Genomic DNA, 18,063 nt, shown 5'->3' with positions numbered 1-18,063 from the left:
TCAGTGCCAACCAGTGCCAGTCAGTGCTGCCTGTCAGTGCCTACCAATGTTGCAAATCAGTGCCAACCAATACTGTCAATCAGTGCCAACCAATACTGCCTATCAGTGCTGCATATCAGTGCCCATCAGTGCTGCCTATTAGTGCCCGTCAGTGCTGACATTTAGAGCCCATCAGTGCTGCCCATCAGTGCCACCTATCAGTGCACATCAGTGCTACCAATTAGTGCCCATCAATGCTGCTCCCATCAATGCTGCCAATCAGTGCCGCCAATCAGTGCAGCCTATCAGTGCCCATCAGTGCTGCCTTAGCAGTGATGGTGGAAACCCCTCTACAGATAATTGCAATACAAATTACCTTCAAGTGCAACAGCTTTTTAGTTGGGAGGTTCACACCATTATGGCACTGGAATTTTTATTTTTTATAGTGTTACACTTAAATGTATATGTTTTAGTTACAGTTATAATGTGAATTATTGCACTTGAAGTTAATTTCCCACCACCCCTGCTAAGTCCATGTCTTTATGGACCTTGGTTTGTGCACTGGTTCACAGTCATGTTGGAACAGGAAGAGGCCATCCGCAAACTGTTCCCACAAACTTGGGAGCATGAAATTCTCCAAAATGTCTTGTATGCTGACGCCTTAAGAGTTCCCTTCATTGGAACTAAGGGGCCAAGCCCAAACCCCAAAAAACAACCCCACACCATTATCCCCCCTCCACCAAATTATTTAGATCAGTGCACAAAGCAAGGTCCATAAAGACATGGATGAGCGAGTTTGGGTTGGAGGAACTTGAGTGACCTGACCTCAACCCGAGAGAACACCTTTGGGATGAATTTGAGTGGAGACTGTGAGCCAGGCCTTCTTGTCCAACATCAACGCCTGACCTCACAAATGCCCTTCTGGAAGAATGGTCAAACATTCCCATAGACACACTCCTAAACCTTGTGGAAGGTCTTCCCAGAAGAGTTGAAGCTTTTATAGCTTCAAAGGGTGGGCCAACTCAATATTGAACCCTATGGACTAAGACTGAGATGGCATTAAATTTCAAGTGCGTGTAAAGGTAATTTCACAATACTTTTGACTATATATATATATATACATATATATATATATATACATATATATATATATATATATATATATATATATATATATTTGTAATCGGAGTCTTCAAGTGGGAAATGCAATATTACTTAAGAAACAAGGCCTGAGGTGTGCCATGGCCTGGATGGTCAGTATGCCTGAAAAGAGGGCATACCCTGAATGTAAGAATAAGAAAAATACTATGAGTATGAGTGAATAACCTGGGGGAAACGGGTGGGTGGGCACCTAGAAAACCCCAACCCTGGCCCTGACAGAGGAGGAGGGTTATATAGTCTCCGACTCCTCCCACAAATACAGGCTGGCCTACAGCCAGCCTTCCCACTTGTAATCGGAGTCTTCAAGTGGGAAATGCAATATTACTTAAGAAACAAGGCCTGAGGTGTGCCATGGCCTGGATGGTCAGTATGCCTGAAAAGAGGGCAAAAAGACACAAGTTTAGGTGGGAGAGGGAAGGTAGAAATCCCATCCCTAAAATGACGTATGCCCAAACGCCAACCGTAAGTAACCGGTAAGTATCCGCTGTGAGAGTAGAACCCACCGACTCCAGACCTGGAGATGAGAAGGAACCTCCTTAGAGCCTGCAAGCTACGCAAACCCAATTGAACGTCCCGTGAAGGATAGGATGAGCCTGATGCCCAAGGTGACCCGGACATGAGAATGAACTGCTATGAATGAGAGGATACGTGGGGAAAAGAGAGCAAGGGCTGACCCGAAGAACCCCTACAACAGACACCAGAAGAAGCACCGTGAAAACACCCCTTCCCATACCTGGTAAGAGGATGTGAGAGGGTGAGTGGCAAAAATACCAGTGATAGGAGAGGAAACCTGGCTGCCTGATGGATGTGATGGAGTAGATGCCATGGCAAGCAACATCAACATGGCGACACCAAGACAAACTGGTCCCACCGGATGCGAGCAGGTCATGCTACTGCCCGAGACCTCCCAACCAAGACCGAATCCTGAACCGAGGAAGGAGAAACAGACTCCAACCCAGGGGAATAAGTCCCATAGCATGAACCAGCCATGCCCAAAGTGACTAAAGCACCCCCCTCCCCACCTGGAACAAACCGGGGAGGAGCAAAGATGACTGGACCGACGTCCCTGAGCAGTACTCCAGGCAACCTCCTAGACAAGAGATCGGAGCTGAGAGTGGAATCCAGAATGGTGACGACGTCGCCCAACCTACCACCTAAGGACCGTGGCTTGGACACACCCTGAGAGTATGAATCCCAGGGCGGTAACCAGGGCCTCTATGCAACAGGATGTCCACTAAAGAAAATTGTTGTCTGCTTCCAACCTGAGGGTGCGCCCAGTGGCGAAAAGACATCTGTACGTGAGTGCAGGCATGGTTGATATTGGTATGGATGCCAAGACGGCCCAACCTGAAAACGCAACTAGAAGGAAAGACAGACAACCAGACATGAGAACAACAACAACGCCCCTCTGCCTACCTAAGAATGAGAACATGGCAGAAAAGTCAAGACCACAGCGCATGAATGAACCTAATGATGAACCCCCCCCCCCGTGTGTGAGTTGAGAAATAGTGAGTTAACCCGAGTAACCTGCAGCACAGAGACAGGTAATTAACAGAAACTCAGGCCTAGAGTACCCACAGACCGTGGTGGGTAGACGTACAGGTGTGGTGAATGAACATGCATCGTATGACGTATGGTATACAGGCGAGAAGATTGTGGTCAACAATCATTAATAACGAAACCTCAGCCCGTATGGATCTGTAGACGTGACAGATCCCAATGTGCGAGCCCTAGCTAACTGACCCCGGTACAAACATGAACACAGATACGATAAGACATGACAATGAATGCAGACAAACCTAACCAGAATATGTCATAAGTGAACGCCCTTCTAAGAACTCTGAAGCCAAACACAGAGGTTGAAACACCATGACAGAACCACTGAACAGAAACACTATGACAGAAATACTGACAGAAAAATGTCACGACAATGCCATGACAGAAATGCTAAAAGTTAACCTAGGTAGAACGATGACTGAAATCCCGGGGCAGAACGCTATGACAGACATGCTGGCAGGACGCTATGACAGAACTCCAGGGGCAGAACACTGACAGATAACCTGGGGCGGAACGCTATGACAGACATGCCGGGCAGAATGATATGACAGGAACCCAGGGGCAAACCACTATGACCGCCATGCTGGACAGAGCGCTATGACGGAAATACTGGACCGAACGCTATGACGGAAATACTGGACCGAACGCTATGACGGAAATACTGGACTAAATGCTGTGACCGAACCTGGACAGAACGCTATGACAGGAAAGCTAGAAAGAATGCTATGACCGAGAATGCTGGACCAATCGCTATGACAGAAAATGCTGGGCCGAACGTATGACAGAAAATGCTGGGCCGAACGTATGACAGAAAATGCTGGGCCAAACGTATGACAGAAAATGCTGGGCCGAACGTATGACAGAAAATGCTGGGCCGAACGTATGACAGAAAATGCTGGGCCGAAAGTATGACAGAAAATGCTGGGCCGAACGTATGACAGAAAATGCTGGGCCGAACGTAATGACAGAAAATGCTGGGCCGAACGTAAAGACAGAAAATGCTGAGCCGAACGTAATGACAGAAAATGCTGAACAGAACGCTGTGACAGAAAACTGGACTAATGCTATAACCAAAACCTGGACAGAACGCTATGACAGGAAAGCTAGATCGAATGCTATGACAGAAATGCTGGGCCGAACGCTGTGACAGAAATGCTGGACCGAACGCTGTGACAGAAATGCTGGACCGAACGCTGTGACAGAAATGCTGGACCGAACGCTGTGACAGAAATGCTGGACCGAACGCTGTGACAGAAATGCTGGGCCGAACGCTATGACAGAAAATGCTGAACAGAATGCTGTGACAAAAAACTGGACTGAATGCTATGACCGAAACCTGGACAGAACGCTGTGACAGAAATGCTGGACAGAACGCTATGACAGGAAAGCTAGATAGAACGCTATGACAGGAATGCTGGGCCGAACGTTATGACAGAAAATGCTGGGCCGAATGTTATGACAGAAAATGCTGGGCAGAACGCAGTGACAGAAAATGCTGGGCAGAACGCTGTGACAGAAAATGCTGGGCAGAACGCTGTGACTGAAAATGCAGGGCAGAACGCTGTGACAGAAAATGCTGGGCAGAACGCTGTGACAGAAAAATGCTGGGCAGAACGCTGTGACAGAAAAATGCTGGGCAGAACGCTGTGACAGAAAAATGCTGGGCAGAACGCTGTGACAGAAAAATGCTGGGCAGAACGCTGTGACAGAAAATGCTGGGCAGAAAATGCAGGGCAGAACGCTGTGACAGAAATGCTGGACAGAACGTTGTGACAGAAATGCTGGATAGCCCGCTGTGACAGAAAATCGCAGGCAGAACGATGTGACAGAAAATCGCTGGCAGAACGCTGTGACAGAAAATCGCAGGCAGAACGCTGTGACAGAAAATCGCTGGCAGAACGCTGTGACAGAAAAACGCTGGCAGAACGCTGTGACAGAAAAACGCTGGCAGAACGCTGTGACAGAAAAACGCTGGCAGAACGCTGTGACAGAAAAACGCTGGCAGAACGCTGTGACAGAAAACGCTGGCAGAACGCTATGACAGAAAACGCTGGCAGAACGCTATGACAGAAAACGCTGGCAGAACGCTATGACAGAAAACGCTGGCAGAACGCTATGACAGAAAACGCTGGCAGAACGCTATGACAGAAAACACTGGCAGAACGCTATGACAGAAAAACGCTGGCAGAACGCTGGCAGAACGCTATGACAGAAAACGCTGGCAGAACGCTATGACAGAAAACGCTGGCAGAACGCTATGACAGAAAACGCTGGCAGAACGATATGACAGAAAACGCTGGCAGAACGCTATGACAGAAACCGCTGGAAAAAACGCTATAACAGAAAACGCTGGCAAAACACTATAACAGAATGCTATGACAGAAAATTGCTGATGGAAGCTACCACAGACACCCGGGCTGACCCCAATATAACACCGACCAAAGAAACCACCAACAAGTAAAGCAGCAACCTGGGTGGACTGAGATCCTCCATCACTGCAGCAGAGATGCCAGTCTGCGCTGTGGGGAGGAAAGGAGCAACAGGTGGGTGACAGCCCATCCCCCTTGCAAGCACCAGGACCCACCGCTCACTTAGGCAGCCAGCCGATACCACCCTCCCCCCCCCCCCCCACATGAGCAAGGGGAGAGAGGATCCAGCAGCTGACCGATCACCAGGCGGGTTCTCGGCAGCTCTGGCGACGGACATGCACGGGGAGTGGAGCCAGCGGTGGCCGACCCCCCCCCTCTCCCCCCCGCCATGCAAGCAAAGGGAGAGAGGAGCCAGCGGGCGGCCGACCACCCCCCCGCCATGTGAGCAATGAGAGAGAAGCCAGCGGGCGGCCGACCCCCCCCCCCGCCGCCATGCGAGCAAGGGGAGAGAGGATCCAGCGGGCGGCCGATCACCAGGCGGGCTCCCAGCAGCCCAGCCGATCACACCCTCCCCCCAGGGAGAATCAGCCGAGCGGCCGCCACGTGGAGCCCCCCCCCCGGACGAATCGGCAGCACAACACACATGGGGAGAGAGAGGAGCTGGGGAGAGAGAGGAGCTGGGGAGAGAGAGGAGCTGGGGAGAGAGAGGAGCTGGGGCGGCTGATCGCCCCCCCCTCCCCTCCCCACACTGGCAGAAACGGCGGGCGGATGGACAGAGCAAACATGTGGGGAGAGAGAGAGAGAGAGAGAGAGAGGATCACCCCCCCCTCTCCTCACACTGGAACATGACAGGAAAACGCACCCCGCTTCCCCATCAGCATGAATGCAGAGCAGAGAGTGGTGGGGTATGGCTGGACAGCCCTTCCCCCATGAGCTGCCTACACCTAGAAAACCCCAACCCTGGCCCTGACAGAGGAGGAGGGTTATATAGTCTCCGACTCCTCCCACAAATACAGGCTGGCCTACAGCCAGCCTTCCAACATATACATACATACGTATACAGACGTATGCTTTCGGGTGCACACCCTAATGCAATAGGGTGCACACGCCTATGAAGAAGCGGCTGCACCCAGCTTGAGCCAGGTATATTCTTTATATACATATTTAGTGTCCTAATATTAATGATGTTAACTAGATGTTATAATTTATTAAATATTAATGATTTTATCAAAAAAATGAAGTATACATATCAATTGAGAGTAGTGGCCAAAAATGATGGTCACAAGCTTAAAAAATGCCGGGATCAGAATGATACTCTTCTACATGTATTAACATAGAATTTAAAAGTCATGAGCTGAAAATTGTATGTGATTGATGAACCAAAAAATAAAATTATGTCCCTTTTTTATACACAGGATGAGATCAGCCAGGAGGAAGTTGTGGAAAGTGGCAGGCAGGAGGAGGCCTGGACCCAGTGTCAGCCAGGAGGTGGCCGGACCCAGCAGGAGCCTCACCCAGTCGCAGGTGCCTCCCCTCCGCCTTCAGACAAAAAGGCCCAGGAAGGGGACGGTCACAGAGGAGGCATCACTGTGCCTCATTAGAGAGGCTACAAATGTAATAAGGAGCCCCCTGAAGCTGAAGAGGCCTATGGGTGCTATATAGCCAGTAGGTTGCAGGAATTGGAGAAGGGCCAATGCCTCCGATGTGAAAGAATTATTTTTTGTCCCTTCAGAAGGGGCTGAGTTGCGAGTTAACTGGTACAAGTCCACCACCAGAACCAGATCCTCCAAGTAAGTCTGCAGGGAAGGCTGCAGGGAAGGCTGCAGGGAAAGGTGCAGGGAAAGGTGCAGGGAAGGGTGCAGGGAAGGGTGCAAGGAAAGGTGCAGGGAAGGCTACAGGGAAGGGTGCAGCGAAGATAAAAATTGATGACCTGGCTTCAGTCTGGTCTGACAGAAGACACAGTCCATTGTAGTACCACAGCCTGGGGACATACAGTATATGACATCTGCTGCTGGTCTTGATCTCTGGGATTCCTGGACCAGATTGTGCCCCCTATTATATGGACTCCTCAAGATCCCAATTTTCTTTTCCACAGACATGATGTGTGCCCTGGGGTGCAAAAGGCTTCAAAAATTCCTAAAGTTTCTCCAGCGTTACCTTCATCTTTATTTTGTTAACCAGAATAAATGGATATTTTATCTTATGAAAATACTTGCCTATGTGTTTTTATTCAAATACATTTCTAAAAGACAATGTCAAATTAACAAGGGACACCAACCTCCTTGAGGTTCCAAAAAAAAACAAATATATAATGTTATTGTGGTAACTTGATACCAAAAAAAATTCAAAAAAGGTTATTGTGGTAACTTGACACCAAAAAAAGGTCAAAAAAGGTTATTGTGGTAACTTGACACCAAAAAAAATGTTTTTTTGTGGTAACTTGACACACACACACACACAAAAAAAAGGTTATTGTGGTAACCTGACACCAAAAAAAAAGGTTATTGTGGCAATGGCACACACAAAAAAAAAAAAAAGGTTATTGTTATAATGACACACACAAAAATAAATAAATAAATAAAAAAGGTTATTGTGGTAACGACACCACACAAAAAAAATAATGTTATTGTGTTAACTTGACACAAAAAAAATGGAGATCACTAGAAAATAATTAATAAATAATCATAAAAAAATATCTTGATGAAATCAAAAATTAAGAAAAGATGACTACAAAAAAATAGTTTAAAACATTATTATGGAGATGGGGCTTTTAACCACTTGCTTACTGGGCACTTAAACCCCCCTCAGTCCCAGAGCAATTTTCAGCTTTCAGCGCTGATGCACTTTGAATGACAATTGTGCGGGCATACAACACTGTACCCAAATGAAATTTTTATCATTTTTTTCCACAAATAGAGCTTTCTTTTGGTGGTATTTAATTACAGCTCGGAGTTTTATTTTTTGCTAAACAAACAAAAAAAGATGCAAAAAAAAAAAAATCATGTTTAATAGTTTGTTATAAAATTTTGCAAACGGGTCATTTTTCTCCTTCATTGAAGTGCGCTGATTAGGCAGCACTGATAGGCTGCACTGGTGGGCACTGATGGGCTGCATTGGTGGGCACTGATAGGCTGCACTGGTGGGCATTGATAGGCATAGTTAAGGCGGCACTAATAGGCACAGATAAGGCGGCACCGATGGGCACAGATAAGGCGGCACTGATGGGCAAATATGGGCACAGATAAGATGGCACGGATGGGTGGCACAGATGGGTGGCACGGATGGGTGGCACGGATGGGTGGCACGGATGGGCACTGATAGGTACCACTGATAGATGGGACTGATGGGCACTGATAGGTGGCACTGATAGGTGGCACTGTTGGGCACTGATGGGCGGCACTGCTGGGCACTGGTAGATGACACTGATGGGCACGGATAAGTGGCACTGGGGTGCAGCACCTTTGAGGCAGATTGTGGGCACTGCTGGGTGGCACTGCTGGGTGGCACTGTGGGTGGCACTGCGGGCACTGCTGGGTGGCACTGTGGGCACTGCTGGGTGGCACTATGGGCACTGCTGGGTGGTTCTGACGGGGGGCACTTACTATTTAGACATGTGGCACTGCAGGGGGCAGGTGGGCACTGGCAGGGGGCAGGTGGGCACTAGCAGGGCTGGTCATGATCGGGACTGATGTCCCAATCACGGCCGCCGGTGATCGGCTTTTTTTTTTTCTCCTCGCGCTGACAGCGCGAGGAGGAATAATAGCCGATTACCGGCTCCGTTATATCACATGATCAGCTGTCATTGGCTGACAGCTGATCACGTGATAAGGGGTCGGGATCGACCCCTTGCACGGATCGGTGATCAGGCGAGTCTCATGGACTCGCCGATCACAGATCGTGCCGCGCAGGCCGCTCGTGCACGGGACTACGTCAATAGACGTAGTCCCGGAAAAGGAGATCCGCGCTGTAGCCGTCATTTGGCTATAGCGCGGATCCCAAATGGTTAAAAAATACAATATCATTCATGAGATGAGGATAAATAATCCAGAAATCTGTTTGTGAGAACTCTGTGTGAATATGAACAGCAAAACAACTTTGTTCTTCTATTATCATAAAGAAGACAATAATGCGATGCATTTAAAACGATCACAGAATTTTCAGTGTGAGGATTGTGCTAGCTCCAATATGAACTCTAGTTTTACCAGACTGAGCGCTTTCGTCTCGTACTTGCTTGCATCATTTTTGGTTGTCGAAACATCATACAGACGATTGGATTTCTCGATAGGAACTGGGTCCGGCCCAAAAATTTGAAACATGTTCTATTTCTAAAGTCCATCAGATTTTTGGACAGAAAAGGTCCGATGGAGCCCACACACGATCAAATTGTCCGACGGATTCTTTCCGTCAAACGTGTGCTGTTGAAAAGTCCAGTCATGTGTACGTGCCATTAGGGTAAAAGATATGTTTTTGTCTATGCACAATTTTTCAACTTTGACATGTGTTAGTAAAACTGATGCTAAATGGTGACGGATATCTACTGATTTTTTTTTTTTAACAAAGAAAACTGTCCCAAAATAGTAAAAAAAAAAATATATATATACTTTTTTTTATTTAGCTTGATATGTTTTGCTATTATCATAATTTACGTCCAAGGAACAACCCAAAACAGATTATCCTGCTCCTGACGGTGATACCACGTATGTGTATGTTAGCTGTTGTTTGTACACGTAGTACGACTCAAACACAATGGTGCGCATTTTGCATTTTTTATCCTGCCTAAAACACAGTGACACTACCACTATTTCAATTACCTCCCCTGCAGGTCAATTCAGTGCATGCCGTCGGGCAAGAAGGCGCCCGTCACCACTCGCAACAACACTCTTTGACCACATATATTCTGCGCAACAAAGAGCAGAAGAAAATGTCTCAAAAAGGTGATATAAGAATATACAGTCTCCTAAAACAGCAGGTGACACTTTACAGGAGATTGCTTCGACACAATATAACAGTGAAAACCCCGCTCAGATTACAAAGCCAATTTAGATGCCAGTTTAACTAAGATTTTGAAAAACTTGTGGATAAAATACAATACGAGCTCTAAAATACAAGCACACTTACACAAGAAATAGCAACCCATGGGGGTCGCACAGGCATACTTGAAACTAAACACGATGGGCTATCACTTGCACATAATGATCTTAGGAAAGACTTTGAACTTCTAGCTGAAAACTACTCATATCTGCAATCACAAGTGGAAGATTTGGATAATCGAAACCGCAGCAACAGCCTAAGGATTCGTGGTATCCCAGAATCAGTTTCTGGCCTAATGTTTGCTGTATCTAAATTATTCCACAATCTCCTCCCAGAGTCACCACCGTCTGTATTTGCTTGTGACAGAATCCATAGGGCCTTGTGTCCTAAACCACCGCCAGACAAGCCCCCACGGGATATCATTTTGTGCATGAAAGACACAAAGGAGAGCATATTAAGTAGGCTTGTGCAATTTGTTTTGTAACGAACACAATTTGGCCGAATTTTGCATCTTTTGGACATTCAGATGCATCCGAATGTCCGAATAAAAAAACAACAAATTACAATGAATACAAAGAAATTATAGCGGATATAACGAATGAATTCGACATGAATTTAATGAAACCAAAGGTCAGCTCAAAGTAAATCTTATAGTCCAATCAGCTGATTCATTTTGTGCCGGAGGTTGGATTATTGCCAAAGTGCATTCCTGGGAACTTAGTTAGAAGAGTGTTGTATCGTACTTGAGCTGAGGAGAAAAGACATTGTCATTGTGTGTGTTAAAAGATTCAATAAACAAACAACTTTCCAAACTACGAATCATTATCACGAATGTATATACATACATCAATATAGAATTTCAACTAATACGAACGAAATTATAGCGCATATAACAAATAAATTCGACAGTATTCGAGATTCAGTATAACGAATATCGACACTCTACGAATAATAATGAATTATACGAAAACGTATTAACGTAACATAACGAATATAACAGAACGAAATGATGTATTTTACGAATGACAACGAACCAAAACTAAACAAAATTTTCCGTTGTGCACAAGTCTAATATTAAGAGCTTCCAGAAACATGCACAACAGTGAATTAGATGGCACAAAAATCCAAATATTTCCTGACATCCCAGGCCACCCTAGAAAGAACACGCAAAATAAAGGAAAGGACCTTGGTGTTACAATTGGCTCACATAAGATACAGATGGGGATTTCCCTTTAAATTAACAGTGCCCCACAATGGCACTACCTACACCATCTTTAATGTCTTGGAAGGTAAAGAGAAGCACAAAATAAGGACCAAAGGTACTAGGGAGTGCTGGGCATGACAGGGTGACTGAGGGACTTAGAGGGTTAACATTCGGAGGTGGAGCTGAGGGAGAGATAGAGTGAAGGAAGTTGTGTGGAAAAGGGGAGGAGCCAAATAAAAGGGGGGAAGCTGAAGGGGATCATTCGGGGTCTGGTGAGACACAGAGGAGGCAGTTTTTCACTGCTCCTCAGCAATGGCCGACCTGGATGGATTTTCCGTGTAGCTGAGGCGGGCGGCGGAGGTGCGGGCAGCGAACTGGCTACGAGACCGTGTCGGGGACCTGGAGGACGCTGCAGCGGATGTCGGGGAGGCAGGTGAGGCGCCAAAGCGCGCGCAAAGGTCTCGGCCTCCGGCGTGTTTTTCTCCAGGGCCTACACCTCGGCCACCTCATGGGGGTCGGAGCCCAGGGGAGGACCGATCGTTTCCCCCGGCGAAGAGGAAGGTTCACAGCTTGCCCTGGTGTGGGCGGTCGATGCGCCGCCGAGCGGTGGGACCAACATGGCGCCGGTTCCGCGCCGGGCCTGGAGCATGTGAAAGGGGGGGAGGTGCGGGAGCCTCAGACATGGACAACATGGGGGGGATCCACGGCCTGGGGGTTCAGGACTGGGGAAGTGCTTGGCCAAGGGGCGGGGTTTGGGGCTGGGGGGTTCCAGCTCCAGGGATGGTGACTGTGGCAGGCTGAGAACCGCCAAGGTGCCTGGCAGGGCTAGTTCCGGACGCCAGCATGCCAGGGGCGGTCAGGATACAGGCGCACTGCGGGCTACGCCAGGACACACGGAGCAGGAGGGCTGCTAATCGCCCAGGGGGGTGATGACGTCCCCGGCGCGCACCGTGGAGGACAGGTCAGAGGGCGAACTGTCGCAGGAGGAGGATCTTGCACCCACGGCGCAAAAAAACGTGTCTGTCGGCAGGGCTCCAGTTCGGCCGGGTAAGTCGCATGAGCCTTTAATTTTAACGGAAGCTTTGCGGGATTTGCTAGGGGTGGCGCAAGGGGGTTCAGGGGCCCCGGAGTCACAGAGCAGCAAGGAGATGGGGGCGGGGGGCCAGTCCTCAGGGGTGGGGAGTGTTGCTCCTTCGGTGCCCACGGGACAGCTGTGGGACCTTTTGGAGGGACTGTGGGCCCTGGTGGACAAGTTTGACGGGGGTTCGTGTCGCCACAGGTGGGTCCCTGGATGGCTGTAGGCCAAGGGCCAATGGTCGGTGGGTCCGGGGCCACGCCGGTGGCGGACCCCCCAGCAGCCGCGGCATTTGGGGGGGGGCGGCGGATACTGGGCTTGGAGGCACGGGGGTTCCCCCGGTGGTCGCGGATGCCGGGGCACGGACCGACGTGGTCAGGATTGCGGATGCTGCACGGTGTGAAGTGTAAGTTTGCTTCGAGGGCCCGCTGGGGGCGCACCTGAAGCAGGAGGTGCGGGACAAGATTGGCAAGGGTGAGTATGTGGAGATTTTCTCTTTGCTTCCCCTTGAGAAGTTCAACATGGATAGGGTTAAGCCGGACAATTCCAAGAAGGAGGACAAGGAGAAGCGTAGGTATCGGCTGATTCCGCTCACTTTTTCCAATTGGCTTCAGGCGTTCGCTATCTTGGCTAGCGTGATAGGGGAGAAGAACCCCGAGCATTGCTCAGTGTTGTTCTGCTATATGGACGCGATTGGGGAGGCTTATCGGGTGTATGGGGGGGTGGCTTGGCTGCGTTACGGCGAGCAGTTCAGGCAGCGTAAGGTGGTGCGGTTGGAGCTGCGCTGGGACCACAAGGACATCAGCCTCTGGATGAGGCTTATGTCTGTGGCTCAGACTCCGCCTCCGTTTCTTCGGGGGGGTGGGAGTGCGCCGTCCTCAGGGCTGCCGGCCGGAAAAAAGTGGGGAGTGTGCTGGCCCTTTAACGAGGGGGCTTGTAAATTCGGGGGAGCATGCAGATTCAAGCACGAGTGCTCAGGGTGCGGCGGTACCCACGCACTGTCCCACTGTTTTAAGAAAGGAAAGTGTGCCGGCGATGTTGCTCACAAAAGGGATGACGCCTGTGATCCTTTCCTAAGTAAGTATCCGGATAGTGGGGCGGCGCGGGGGTTGGTCTCGGGTTTTCGGGACGGTTTCAGGATTCCTTGTTCTTTGGCGGAGGTGCCGCCAGTGGCACAGAACTTGCGATGGGCTTTGCAACACCCGGGGGTGGTAGACGAAAAATTGGACAAGGAGGTGGCGTTGGGACGTATGGGTGGGCCTTTTGAGGTGCGACCGTGGGGTGACCTGGTGGTGTCCCCGCTGGGAGTGGTCCTTAAGAAAGAGCCGGGGAAATTTCAACTGATCCATCACTTGTCCTTTCCCAAAGGGGGTCGGTCAACTACTTCATCGACCCAGATGCGTGTACGGTCTCTTACATGTTGTTTGATGCGGCGGTGCGGTGGGTCAGGCGTTATGGGCGCGGGCTCTCATGGCCAAGGCAGATGTGGAATCAGCTTTTCGCCTGCTCCCGGTCCACCCGCACAGCTTTCGTCTGTTGGGGTGCCATTGGCGGGGCAAGTTTTACGTGGATAGCCTGCTCATGGGCTATTCCATTTCCTGCGCCTACTTTGAGGCGTTCAGCTCATTTTTGGAGTGGGTGGTGAGAGACGTTTCTGGCCTGGAGTCGGTTATCCACTATTTGGACAACTTTCTGTGCGTGGGCCCGCCGGCCTCCGGTGTGTGTGTGATTCTTCTACCCACATTGCAGCACATCGCAGGCATGTTCGGGGTACCGTTGGCAGGGGACAAGACGGAGGGACCAGTTATGGAGTTGAGTTTTTTGGGGATAGTGAACGATTCGAGGGCGATGGAGTGTCGGTTGCCCGAGAATAAATTACTTGATCTGCAGAAGGAATTGGCGGAGATTCAGGGATGTCAGAAGGTCCAGCTGAGGGCCTTGCAGTCCTTGCTGGGCAAGCTGAATTTTGCTTGTCGGATCATCCCCATGGGGCGGGTGTTCTGCCGACGGCTGTCGGCGGCCACGGCCGGAGTGAATGTACCTACCCATTTTGTTAGTTTGCGGAAGGAACACAAGGAAGACTTGCGGGCGTGGCACGAATTTTTAGCCTCGTATAACGAGCGGGCCATGTGGATGTCGGGGCCAGTGAGCAATTTCGAAGTGGAATTGGTCACTGACGTGGCAGGGTTCGCGGGTTATGGGGCGTATTTTCGGGGACGGTGGAGCGCGGAACCTTGGCTACGATCCTGGAAGGAAGCGGGTTTTTGGGCAACCTGGTTTTGCTCGAACTCTTCCTGGTGGTGTTGGTGTTGGAGTTGTGGGGGGAGGAGTTTCGTAATCTGAAGTTGCGCATTAATTGCAACAAATGGGGGTGGTTCAGGTGATTAATCGGATGACAGCTTCCTCACCCCCTGGCATTCGGTTACTGCGGCAGCTGGTGTTTCGGTGTTTGCGACTGAATGTTTATGTGTATGCAGTGCACATACCTGGGGTGGAGAATTCCTTGGCTGATTTGCTATCTCGTTTTCAGTGGGACAAGTTCCGGGAGCTGGCGCAGAGAGCGGAGGAGTCGGGGGCTCCTTGCCCCGGGTGGATGTGGGAGCTGCCCCTGGAGTCGCCGCAGGTTGGATCCAGAGGTCTTTGAGTGAGTCTACGTGGGCGGCCTATTCTAGGGTGTGGTCGGAATTGGTCCGGGAGGTAGGGGCGGTTGGTCGGGGCTCCTGCCAACGCTGGTTGGTGCTGTATTGGATGGCTCGGAACATTGAACTGGGTTTAGCGCCTGCGTGGATTGACCGGAAGTTGGCGGGGTTGGCCTTTTTATTTAAGCTATGGGGTGAATCGGATGGGACTAAGGATTTTTGGGTGCGGCAAACTTTGAAGGGGTATAGGTGGCAACGGAAATGTTGGGACGCGTTCAGGCCGGTGACGTTTGATAACTTGGCGGCGATTTGTTCTCGGCTTGGGGAAGTCTGTACTTCCGCTTATGAGGCGCTACTATTCACATCGGCTCTTTCTTTGGCATTTTATGGGACATTTAGATTGGGGAGTTGGTGTGCCGGTCGAAGCGGGTTGCTGGGGGGTTGTTGGATCAGGATGTACAGGTGGCTGGTGATCGGGTGAGTATCCGGCTGCTGAGGTCCAAGACCGATCAGTTAGGCAGGGGGGTGGTGGTTGCACTGTTTGCCTTGCCAGGCTCGGCAGTGTGCCCGGTGGAGGTGGTACGGGCATTTCGGGCTGCGTGGCTGGAGGGGGTGGGGCCTTTCTTATGGCATCAGGAGGGCTCTTTTCTCTCCAGGTTTCAATTTGTGTCGGTTTTTCGACGGTGCCTGCGGGATTTGGATGGCCGGGAATACGTGTCGCCCTCCTTCCGCATTGGGGCGGCCACTGAGGCTGCCAGATGTGGGTTGGATGAGGCGATTGTTCGCCAGATCGGGCGTTGGGAATCTAGGAGATTCCGTTCTTATGTCCAGCCGCAGTTGATCCTAGGGTAACTGGGGCATGGCTGGGAGTGTTTGGAGCAAGTTGGTATTTACAGGTAGTTACGGTATATAAGTTCGTTGGTTGTTATGTGTTATGTGTTGTGTTTTTTCATTCCAGATGAAGGTTCCTCACGCCTCGTTTGGATCCTAGGGCACTCATACGTGTGTTGGGGGGCCAGGAGAGGTGATGCAAGGCCGGCAGGCAGGCAACTGGGGATTTCCAGGCGGGAGGCTTGTTTGATGTGGTTGGGATTCCCGGGCATGCAGTGGGAGCGTGTAATGAGGGAAGTTGAGTGCTTTGCTATGAGAGACAGGCCCCCGGATGTGTTAGTCATTCACGCAGGGGGGAATGACCTGGGGATACGGAAGGTGAAGGACATTCTGGCAGATATTAAGGCGGATGTTTTGCGCCTGCGTGTCTGCTTCCCGGCAGCCATCTTGATTTGGTCGGACATTGTGGCCAGAATGGTGTGGCGCTGGGCTAGGTCAGTGGAAAGCATAAACAAGACCACGATCAGGGTTAACAAGGTGGTGGGGAGGTTTGTAGTGCAGAACGGTGGGATTGTTGTGCGGCATTGGGAGTTGGAGGTCAATGTCGGGCTCTATCTGCGGAAGGATGGTGTTCATCTATCCGACGTGGGGATAGACCTCTGGTCCTTGAGTCTGTAGGAGGGCATACAGAAGGCTCTTCGGGTGTGGGGTTGCCCTCAAGGTTGAGGTAGTCACCCCTCTGGGCTGTGGCGGTGTTTTCTGGTGGTTTCTGACGGTAGACAGTTACTCAGAAGGGATCTGAGGGTGTGGGGGGCTCATCGAAAGATCGGCCCCTCTGGGTATTCCTGAACGGTAGATGAAATACGGCCATGTTCACTGACGGAAGTTGTCTCCGACCGGTCTGAGATGGAGGCCTTGGAAAAGTTGGTCAGGTGTACCGCCGTGAGTTGGTGTTGGCTTAAGTGGGGTCACCGTCAGAGATCACCAGAATGGGCATTTTATGTTGTTGATGTTAAAATGTTATTTATATATATTTATATATTTATCATATATACAAGTTTATTGGAGTGAGTTTTATTTTGTGTTTAATAAAGGCTGTTTACTCCAATTAAATGTGTGGTCTCGTTTCTAAGGGGTAAGGTGTTTGGGAAAGGTAAAATAGGAGGGGAACATTCAGGCTACACTAGTCAAGATCTCCTGGTGAAGTTGGGACTTTTGGATGCGGTTGCAAAAGCAAGACCTACTACTCCCCATGCTTCACCTATTTGGACTACCCCTGCAACACGTCGGGATCAAAGAAGATGGCGACAATCCTTCAGAAATATGGATGCCTGAAGAAGCTGTCTTATTCCCTCGGTTAACTTGTCTTCCTGTCTTTTAAAATACAACATCAAAGAAAAGACAGGAACTAAAACAAGATAAAGATCAAAGATTTTCACTTACTCTAGGTTATTAAAGGTTATTAAAAGTTATTGCAAGTTAATATAGCAGCTAAAAGTAAACAGTTGATATACCCCTCTGGAGGGACAGTTGTTGGTATTTTATATTACCTTTTATATGAACTTATATATTTTTTAGTTTTTCACTTTTTCAATATATGATAGACTGCATGCACATACTTTTTCTGTATTACAGAATCTTCACTGAGGCTGATCTGCTCCGTCTCAGTTAGTTTGTCCCCCTACTCGCAATGGATTCCCAAAATATGGTTCAGTCTGTAAAGTTTCTTACGCAACTGATCATAGTATCTGTTATTTTTATAGATAGGGCTGCCTTTGTGAGTTTTGGACAATTTTGTCCACACCAAAAGGTTTTTGGGTCAGGTGGTGCCCCACACCCTGACTCCTTACTTTATAGAAAATGTTTTCACAAGTTATTTTATATAAGAAGGTCAACCATAGTTAATCTACAGTTAAGATTGTAATATTTAATAATGTTGTACACAAGTGACAAATTACACTATATCATAGATAAGGATAGTTTGATCCCTTTCACTGGTCCTATAAAAATCCTAATGTTGACAGGGATGATGACAATAGTAATTCTATATCTTTATGCATGTGTGCTGTGCCCTGGGATTCGTGAGTTTTTTCTATCACCATATAACTACTACAGTTACCCACCATCTGTCCAATGGGGCTTAGGGTGATATCTCACAATGCCCAGGGCATTAACTCTCCTCAAAAGAGGAAAAAAGCTTTCCGTCACTACAAGAGA

Source organism: Lithobates pipiens, unplaced genomic scaffold (genome assembly GCF_037356315.1).
Source record: "Lithobates pipiens isolate NorthernLeopardFrog02 unplaced genomic scaffold, aLitPip1_a1.2 Scaffold_3, whole genome shotgun sequence".
Lineage (NCBI taxonomy): Eukaryota > Metazoa > Chordata > Amphibia > Anura > Ranidae > Lithobates > Lithobates pipiens.
The sequence above is the reverse complement of the archived record's forward strand: the minus strand, read 5'-3'. Positions refer to the sequence as shown.